This window comes from Pseudophryne corroboree (assembly GCF_028390025.1).
Source record: "Pseudophryne corroboree isolate aPseCor3 chromosome 3 unlocalized genomic scaffold, aPseCor3.hap2 SUPER_3_unloc_62, whole genome shotgun sequence".
Taxonomy (NCBI): Eukaryota; Metazoa; Chordata; class Amphibia; order Anura; family Myobatrachidae; genus Pseudophryne; species Pseudophryne corroboree.
This window is the reverse complement of record NW_026967555.1, coordinates 90,413-100,325: the sequence shown is the minus strand read 5'-3', so window position 1 is coordinate 100,325 and position 9,913 is coordinate 90,413. Positions and strand designations below refer to the sequence as shown.

Below are 9,913 nucleotides of genomic sequence, written 5' to 3'. Positions count from 1 at the left end.
TGTCCGTCGTAGTACGGGGACCATGGGGCGGGAACCAGGAGGAGCTAACAGTCAGCTGGAACGCAAAAAACGGAAGTCAGTTGGAACGCAAAACCCGGAAGTCAGCTGGACCGCAAAAACCGGAAGTCAGCTGGAACGCAAAAACCGGAAGTCAGCTGGAAAGCTCGCGCGTTTCAACATACAAACGATTCCTTGAGTTCCACACACAGGAAAGGAGTTTTCATCGATTGCTGCAGCCTCCAGTTCTTGAAGATCAGGTAATGGCGTCTTACTATACAGTGGGAGCTGCATGTGGTGCCCTAGTTTACAGGGGAACTGCCTGTAGTACGCTACTATACAGGGGGAGCAGCTGTGGTACACTACTATAGTATACAGGGGGAGCTGCCTATAGTGCCCTCCTATACAGGGGGAGCTGCCCTCCTATACAGGTGAGCTGCATATAGTGCCCTACTGTACAGGGGGAGCAGCCTGTAGTGTCCTGCTATACAGGGGGATCAATCTGTGGTGTCCTGTTATTATTATACAGGAGGAGCAGCCTGTGGTGTACTGTTATTATACAGGGGGAGCAGCCTGTGGTGTCCTGTTATTATTATACAGGAAGAGGAGCATGTGGTGTCCTGTTACTATAGCAGCAGAGTAATAATAACAGTAATGAGTGGGCAGGGAAGGAATAACACGTGATAGGTATAACATGTATACAGTATGTATACAGCAGATGGGGGAGGACACAGAGCAGTCATGTGACACAGGGCTGCGCTCCCTGAGCTGAGACTGTCCGGGCGTCCTGTTATACTGAGCAATAGAGACTCAGAGTGTCAGTGATAATCCCCCAGGTAATATCTCCCCCACCCTACACTGCACACACACGGCCGGAGACTGGTCACATGACGCCTACATCTGAGGGCGGGAATTTCTCATTTCACCATCTGTGCAGAGTCACATATTACCCGAGACTGATGGAATTCTGTATTGCTTGTCCCTGTTTCCTCCCTGTCTGCTGCCCCGTCCCTGTATTATTACCCTCTTCTTTTCTGCAGTGGGGTACACTGGGATTCCACAGGGAATACATCGGGGTGTAGAGTTGGATCTTGATCCAAGGCACCAACAGGCTGAAGCTTTGACTGTTCCCAGGATGCATTGCATGGCCTCCTCTATAACCCCGCCTCCAGGCAATGGAGCTCAGTGTGTAGGTTGGTACCTGCAGTGCAGGTCACTTAACATGGGGGGGGCTGCACTAGGCTGCCCTGAAAAGAGCTTTTAAGAAGACTTCAAGGGCCGCAGCACTATTTAATCAATCTGACATTCTGTGCTGCAGCTCCATCACCTCCCCAGCGGCGCTGTATACTCACATGGCCGAGTTCCCGGGTACTTGCAGCGGAGGCGCTCCTGTCCTCAGTCACACCACCGCTGACGTTCTCCCGTATCGCGTTGCTGCACATCAGGGAGGAGGTAAGAGGGTCCCCCAGGTGGGACCCGCCGGTAAATCGCGATCCGGTTGCGGTCTTAGGAGATGCAACGCTGGCGTGGACACTGTGGCCGTGCAGGGACCCCACTATATCCACCAGGGCAGGGAGCACAGGTCGGATTTACTAAAATCCATTTGTTATAGGCTCCACAGTACCCGGTGGTGATGACCAGCATAGGAGATAAGGTGCTGACCGGTTGCCCCTCCCCCAGCTCCGGGCGCCATCTACTGCTGGTGGTCCCGCCCTGGAGCTGCATCTCTCTCTCTCCATATCAGTGTTTGGGCGCCATTACACCACAGCTGCGCTGATATCCGGGACTGCTGGGCAATGTCTCCTCTGTAAAGCCGCCTGTCTCATCAGCGCTGTGCATTTACAGATGCTTAAGTATTCTACATGTCGTATTAGACAGTGTTAGTTAAGAACAAGTGTTCTGCTAGCTGAATATTTAGTACAAGTGTTCTGTGATATACATCCAGTATTTACTGTGCGTTGTCATATCTGTATTTTTATACACAGAAGCCTTCTAGCACTAGTAGTGACATGGGAGAGCTGGCTGGAGTGACAGGGTGCTGGAAGTAGTGACACATGGGAGAACTGGCTGGAGTGACATAGGAGGGTGGTAGCAGGAGTGACACATGGGAGAGCTGGCTGGAGTGACAGGAGGGTGGTAGCAGGAGTGACACATGGGAGAGCTGGCTGGAGTGACAGGAGGGTGGTAGCAGGAGTGACACATGGGAGAGCTGGCTGGAGTGACAGGAGGGTGGTAGCAGGAGTGACACATGGGAGAGCTGGCTGGAGTGACAGGAGGGTGGTAGCTGGAGTGACACATGGGAGAGCTGGCTGGAGTGACAGGGTGCTTGAAGTAGTGACACATGGGAGAGCTGGCTGGAGTGACATAGGAGGGTGGTAGCAGGAGTGACACATGGGAGAGCTGGCTGGAGTGACAGGAGGGTGGTAGCTGGAGTGACACATGGGAGAGCTGGCTGGAGTGACAGGAGGGTGGTAGCTGGAGTGACACATGGGAGAGCTGGCTGGAGTGACAGGGTGCTGGAAGTAGTGACACATGGGAGAACTGGCTGGAGTGACATAGGAGGGTGGTAGCAGGAGTGACACATGGGAGAGCTGGCTGGAGTGACAGGAGGGTGCTTGAAGTAGTGACACATGGGAGAGCTGGCTGGAGTGACATAGGAGGGTGGTAGCAGGAGTGACACATGGGAGAGCTGGCTGGAGTGACAGGAGGGTGGTAGCTGGAGTGACACATGGGAGAGCTGGCTGGAGTGACAGGAGGGTGGTAGCTGGAGTGACACATGGGAAAGCTGGCTGGAGTGACAGGAGGGTGGTAGCAGGAGTGACACATGGGAGAGCTGGCTGGAGTGACAGGAGGGTGCTGGAAGTAGTGACACATGGGAGAGCTGACTGGAGTGACATAGGAGGGTGGTAGCAGGAGTGACACATGGGAGAGCTGGCTGGAGTGACATAGGAGTGTGGTAGCAGGAGTGACACATGGGAGAGCTGGCTGGAGTGACAGGAGGGTGCTGGAAGTAGTGAGACATGGGAGAGCTGACTGGAGTGACATAGGAGGGTGGTAGCAGGAGTGACACATGGGAGAGCTGGCTGGAGTGATATAGGAGGGTGTTGGCTGGAGTGACACATGGGGTAGCTGGCTGGAGTGACATAGGAGGGTAATAGCAGGAGTGACACATTGGAGAGCAGGATGGAGTGACGTAGGAGGGTGTTTGCAGGAGTGACACATGGGGAGCTGGCTGGAGTGACAGGAGGGTGTTGGCTGGAGTGACACATGGGGTAGCTGGCTGGAGTGACAGGAGGGTGGTAGCAGGAGTGACACATGGGAGAGCTGGCTGGAGTGACGTAGGAGGGTGTTAGCAGGAGTGGCTGGAGTGACATAGGAGGGTGGTAGCAGGAGTGACACATGGGAGAGCTGGCTGGAGTGACATAGGAGGGTGGTAGCAGGAGTGACACATGGGAGAGCTGGCTGGAGTGACGTAGGAGGGTGTTAGCAGGAGTGACACATGGGGGAGCTGGCTGGAGTGACAGGAGGGTGTTGGCTGGAGTGACACATGGGGTAGCTGGCTGGAGTGACAGGAGGGTGGTAGCAGGAGTGACACATGGGAGAGCTGGCTGGAGTGACGTAGGAGGGTGTTAGCGGGAGTGACACATAGGAGAGCTGGCTGGAGTGACATAGGAGGGTGCTGGAAGTAGTGACACATGGGGGAGCTGGCTGGAGTGACAGGAGGGTGGTAGCAGGAGTGACACATGGGGGAGCTGGCTGGAGTGACATAAGAGGGTGCTAGCAGGAGTGACCCATGGAAGAGCTTCTGCTGGAAGATCCACAACTGTTACCTCTTCGGGAGGATCTGCTCCTGCAGGGGCCTTTCGTTTATCAAGACTTACCGCGGCTACGTTTGACGGCATAGCGGTTGAACGCCAGATCTTAACTCGGAAAGGTATCCCGAGTGAGGTCATTCCTACCCTGCTACAGGCTAGGAAAGGTGTAACGTCTAAACATTACCATCGCATTTGGAAGAAATATGTTTCTTGGTGTGAGGCCAAGAAGTTTCCTGCGGTGGAGTTTCAACTTGGACGTTTTCTCCTTTTCCTGCAAACAGGGGTGGATATGGGACTGAGATTGGGCTCCATCAAGGTCCAGATCTCTGCTTTGTCCATTTTCTTCCAAAAACAATTGGCTGTTTTTTCTGAGGTTCAGACCTTTTTGAAAGGGGTTCTGCACATCCAGCCTCCCTTTGTGGCACCTACGGCACCATGGGATCTTGATGTGGTGTTGCAGTTCCTGCAATCTGCTTGGTGTGAGCCTCTACAGGAGGCTGATCTCAAGTTTCTCACGTGGAAGGCGGTCACCTTGTTGGCCTTGGCTTCTGCGCAACGCGTGTCGGAATTGGGGGCTTTTATCTTGCAAAAGCCCCTATCTGATCTTCCATGAAGACTCGTCCACAGTTCCTGCCTAAGGTTGCATCGGCTTTCCATATCAACCAACCTATTGTACTGACTCCTCAGTTACTTCAAAGGCCTTGGATGTAGTGAGGACTTTGAAAATTTACGTGAAGAGGACGGCTCGTCATCGGAAAAGTGACTCTCTGTTTGTCCTCTATGATCCTAAGATAATTGGATGTCCTGCTTCTAAGTAGTGATGTGCACTGGACATTTTTCGGGTTTTGGATTCGGTTCCGCGGCCGTGTTTTGGATTCGGACGCGTTTTGGCAAAACCTCCCTGAAAATATTTTGTCGGATTCGGGTGTGTTTTGGTTTCGGGTGTTTTTTTACAAAAAACCCTCAAAAACAGCTTAAATCATAGAATTTTGGGGTCATTTTGATCCCATAGTATTATTAACTTCAATAACCATAATTTCCACTCATTTTCAGTCTATTCTGAACACCTCACACCTCACAATATTATTTTTAATCCTAAAATTTGCACCGAGGTCGCTGGATAACTAAGCTAAGCGACCCAAGTGGCCGACACAAACACCTGGCCCATCTAGGAGTGGCACTGCAGTGTCAGGCAGGATGGCACTTCAAAAAAAATAGTCCCCAAACAGCACAAGATGCAAAAAAAAAGAGGTGCACCAAGGTCGCTGGATGGCTAAGCTAAGCGACCCAAGTGGCCGACACAAACACCTGGCCCATCTAGGAGTGGCACTGCAATGTCAGGCAGGATGGCGCTTCAAAAAAATAGTCCCCAAACAGCACATGATGCAAAGAAAAATGAAAGAAAAAAAAGGTGCGAGATGGAATTGTCCTTGGGCCCTCCCACCCACCCTTATGTTGTGTAAACAGGACATGCACACTTTAACAAACCCATCATTTCAGTGACAGGGTCTGCCACACAACTGTGACTGAAACGACTGGTTGGTTTGGGCCCCCACCAAAAAAGATGCAATCAATCTCTCCTTGCACAAACTGGCTCTACAGAGGCAAGATGTCCACCTCCTCCTCACTGTCCGATTCCTCACCCCTTTCACCGTGTACATCCCCCACCTCACAGATTATTAATTCGTCCCTACTGGAATCCACCATCTCAGGTCCCTGGGTACTTTCTGGAGGTAATTGCTGGTGAATGTCTCCATGGAGGAATTAATTATAATTAATTTTGATGAACATCATCTTCTCCACATTTTCTGGAAGTAACCTTGTACGCCGATTGCTGACATGGTGAGCGGCTGCACTAAACACTCTTTCGGAGTACACACTGGAGGGGGGCAACTTAGGTAAAATAAAGCCAGTTTCTGCAAGGGCCTCCAAATTGCCTCTTTTTCCTGCCAGTATACGTACGGACTGTCTGACGTGCCTACTTGGATGCGGTCACTCATATAATCCTCCACCATTCTTTCAATGGTGAGAGAATCATATGCAGTGACAGTAGACGACATGTCAGTAATCGTTGGCAGGTCCTTCAGTCCGGACCAGATGTCAGCACTCGCTCCAGACTGCCCTGCATCACCGCCAGCGGGTGGGCTCGGAATTCTTAGCATTTTCCTCGCACCCCCAGTTGCGGGAGAATGTGAAGGAGGAGCTGTTGATGGGTCACGTCCCGCTTGACAATTTTCTCACCAGCATGTCTTTGAACCTCTGCAGACTTGTTTCTGCCAGAAAGAGAGATACAACTTAGGTTTTAAATCTAGGATCGAGCACGGTGGCCAAAATGTAGTGCTCTGATTTCAACAGATTGACCACCCGTGAATCCTGGTTAAGCGAATTAAGGACTCCATCCACAAGTCCCACATGCCTAGCGGAATCGCTCTGTTTTAGCTCCTCCTTCAATGTCTCCAGCTTCTTCTGCAAAAGCCCGATGAGGGGAATGACCTGACTCAGGCTGGCAGTGTCTGAACTGACTTCACGTGTGGCAAGTTCAAAGGATTGCAGAACCGTGCACAACGTTGAAATCATTCTCCACTGCGTTTGAGTCAGGTGCATTCCCCCTCCTTTGCCTATGTCGTAGGCAGATGTATAGGCTTGAATGGCCTTTTGCTGCTCCTCCATGCTCTGAAGCATATAGAGTGTTGAATTCCACCTCGTTACCACCTCTTGCGACAGATGATGGCAGGGCAGGTTCAGGAGTGTTTGCTGGTGCTCCAGTCTTCGGCACGCGGTGGCTGAATGCCGAAAGTGGCCTGCAATTCTTCGAGCCACCGACAGCATCTCTTGCACGCCCCTGTCGTTTTTTAAATCATTCTGCACCACCAAATTCATTGTATATGCAAAACATGGGACGTGCTGGAATTTGCCCAGATGTAATGCACACACAATATTGCTGGCATTGTCCGATGTCACAAATCCCCAGGAGAGTCCATTTGGGGCAAGCCATTCTGCGATGATGTTCCTCAGTTTCCTTAAGAGGTTGTCAGCTGTGTGCCTCTTCTGGAAAGCGGTGATACAAAGCGTAGCCTGCCTAGGAACGAGTTGGCGTTTGCGAGATGCTGCTACTGGTGCCGCCGCTGCTGTTCTTGCTGCGGGAGGCAATACATCTACCCAGTGGGCTGTCAGTCATATAGTCCTGAGTCTGCCCTGCTCCACTTGTCCATGGTTAAGTGGACATTGGGTACAACTGCATTTTTTAGGACACTGGTGAGTCTTTTTCTGAGGTCTGTGTACATTTTCGGTATCGCCTGCCTAGAGAAATGGAACCTAGATGGTATTTGGTACCGGGGACACAGTATCTCAATTAAGTCTGTAGTTGCCTGTGAATTAACGGTGGATACCGGAAACACGTTTCTCACCGCCCAGGCTGACAAGGCCTGAGTTATCCGCTTTGCAGCAGGATGACTGTTGTGATATTTCATCTTCCTCGCAAAGGACTGTTAGACAGTCAATTGCTTACTGGAAGTAGTACAAGTGGTCTTCCGACTTCCCCCTCTGGGATGACGATCGACTCCCAGCAGCAACAATAGCAGTGCCAGCAGCAGTAGGCGTTACACTCAAGGATGCATCGGAGGAATCCCAGGCAGGAGAGGACTCGTTAGACTTGCCAGTGACATGGCCTGCAGGACTATTGGCATTCCTGTGTAAGGAGGAAATTGACACTGAGGGAGTTGGTGGTGTGGTTTGCAGGAGCTTGGTTACAAGAGGAAGGGATTTAGTGGTCAGTGGACTGCTTCCTCTGTCATCCAAAGTTTTTGAACTTGTCACTGACTTATGATGAATGCGCTGCAGGTGACGTATAAGGGAGGATGTTCCGAGGTGGTTAACGTCCTTACCCCTACTTATTACAGCTTGACAAAGGCAACACACGGCTTGACACCTGTTGTCCGCATTTGTGTTAAAATAATTCCACACCGAAGAGGTGATTTTTTTTGTGTAATTTGACCAGGCATGTCAATGGCCATATTCGTCCCATGGACAACAAGTGTCTCCCCGTGTGCCTGACTTAAACAAACCACCTCACCATCAGAATCCTCCTTGTCAATTTCCTCCTCAGCCCCAGCAGCACCCATATCCTCATCCTGGTGTACTTCAACAGTGACATCTTCAATTTGACTATCAGGAACTGGACTGCGGGTGCTCCTTCCAGCACTTGTAGGGGGCGTGCAAATGGTGGAAGGCGCCACCTCTTCCCGTCCAGTGTTGGGAAGGTCAGACATCGCAGCCGACACAATTGGACTCTCCTTGGGGATTTGTGATTTAGAAGAACGCACAGTTCTTTGCTGTGTTTTTGCCACCTTAAGTCTTTTCATTTTTCTAGTGAGAGGATGAGTGCTTCCATCCTCATGTGAAGCTGAACCACTAGCCATGAACATAGGCCAGGGCCTCAGCCGTACCCTGCCACTCCGTGTCGTAAATGGCATATTGGCAAGTTTACGCTTCTCCTCAGACGTTTTTAATTTAGATTTTTGGGTCATTTTACTGAACTTTTGTGTTTTGGATTTTACATGCTCTCTACTATGACATTGGGCATCGGCCTTGGCAGACGACGTTGATGGCATTTCATCGTCTCAGCCATGACTAGTGGCAGCAGCTTCAGCACGAGGTGGAAGTGGATCTTGATCTTTCCCTATTTTACCCTCCACATTTTTGTTCTCCATTTTTTAATGTGTGGAATTATATGCCAGTATCAATAGCAATGGCCTACTACTATATATACTGCGCACAACTGAAATGCACCACAGGTATGGATGGATAGTATACTTGACGACACAGAGGTAAGTAGAGCAGTGGCCTTCTGTACCGTACTGCTATATTTTATATACTGGTGGTCAGCAAACTGTGCAAAACTGAAATGCACCACATGGATGGATGGATGGATAGTATACTTGATGACACAGAGGTAGATAGAGCAGTGGCCTTCTGTACCGTACTCCTATATATTATATACTGGTGGTCAGCAAAATTATGCACTGTACTCCTACTATATACTACAATGCAGCACAGATATGGAGCATTTTTCAGGCAGAGAATGTATAATACTGGTGATCACTGGTCAGCAAAACTCTGCACTGTACTCCTCCTATATAATACTGCTGGTCCCCAGTCCCCACAATAAAGCAATGTGAGCACAGATATATGCAGCACACTGAGCACTGATATGGAGCGTTTTTCAGGCAGACAACGTATAATACTGGTGGTCACTGGTCAGCAAAACTCTGCACTGTACTCCTCCTATAATACTGCTGGTCCCCAGAATAAAGATATGCAGCCCCTGAAAAAAGTGACAGGACGCCAGCCACGTCCTCTCACTATCATTTCCAATGCACAAGTGAAAAATGGCGGCGACGCGCGGTTCCTTATATAGAATCCGAATCTCGTGAGAATCCGACAGCGGGATGATGACGTTTGGGCGCGCTCGGGTTAACCGAGCCATACGGTAGAATCCGAGTATGCCTCGGACCCGTGTAAAATGGGTGAAGTTCAAGGAGGGTTCGGATTCCGAGGCAGTCGATTTCACGCTGGATCAGGTTCACTATCCAGCATGCTTATACCACGGCAAGTTTGCAGTGTCTAAAATCTGTAAAGGCCCACTCTACTCGTAAAGTGGGCTCTTCCTGGGCAGCTGTCCGGGCTGTCTCGGCGGTACAGCTCTGCCGAGCAGCTACTTGGTCTAGGTCGAACACGTTTCCCAAGTTTTACCAGTTCGATACTTTGGCCTTTGATGACCTCAAGTTTGGTCAAGCAGTGTTGCAGGAGCCTCCGCGCTCTCCCTCCCGTCCTGGGAGCTTTGGTACATCCCCATGGTATTAATATGGACCCCAGCATCCTCTAGGACGTAAGAGAAAATAGGATTTTGGTTACCTACCGGTAAATAATTTTCTCGTAGTCCGTAGAGGATACTGGGCGCCCGCCCAGCGCTGCGTTTTCTGGTTTGAGTTTATAGTTCAGTACTGCCTGGTTCCTAGGTAAGTTCTGCGTTATTTACTGTTTCAGCTGTTGCTGAGTTTTTCCGGCATGTTGGCCGGATTTTCATGTTGTGTGAGCTGGTA

The 9,913-nt window shown here is 50.5% G+C and overlaps 1 protein-coding gene across 1 annotated transcript in view; it reads left to right on the top strand.

Annotated features, from left to right (window-relative positions):
- The first annotated feature begins 203 nt into the window (after positions 1-203).
- LOC134984552 (oocyte zinc finger protein XlCOF6-like) overlaps positions 204-9,913 on the top strand; it is a 62,507-nt gene continuing 52,797 nt past the window's right edge. Inside the window, exon 1 of the mRNA XM_063950109.1 lies at positions 204-257. The gene's annotated coding sequence lies outside the window, so the exon portion shown is untranslated. The remainder of the gene's footprint in view (positions 258-9,913) is intronic.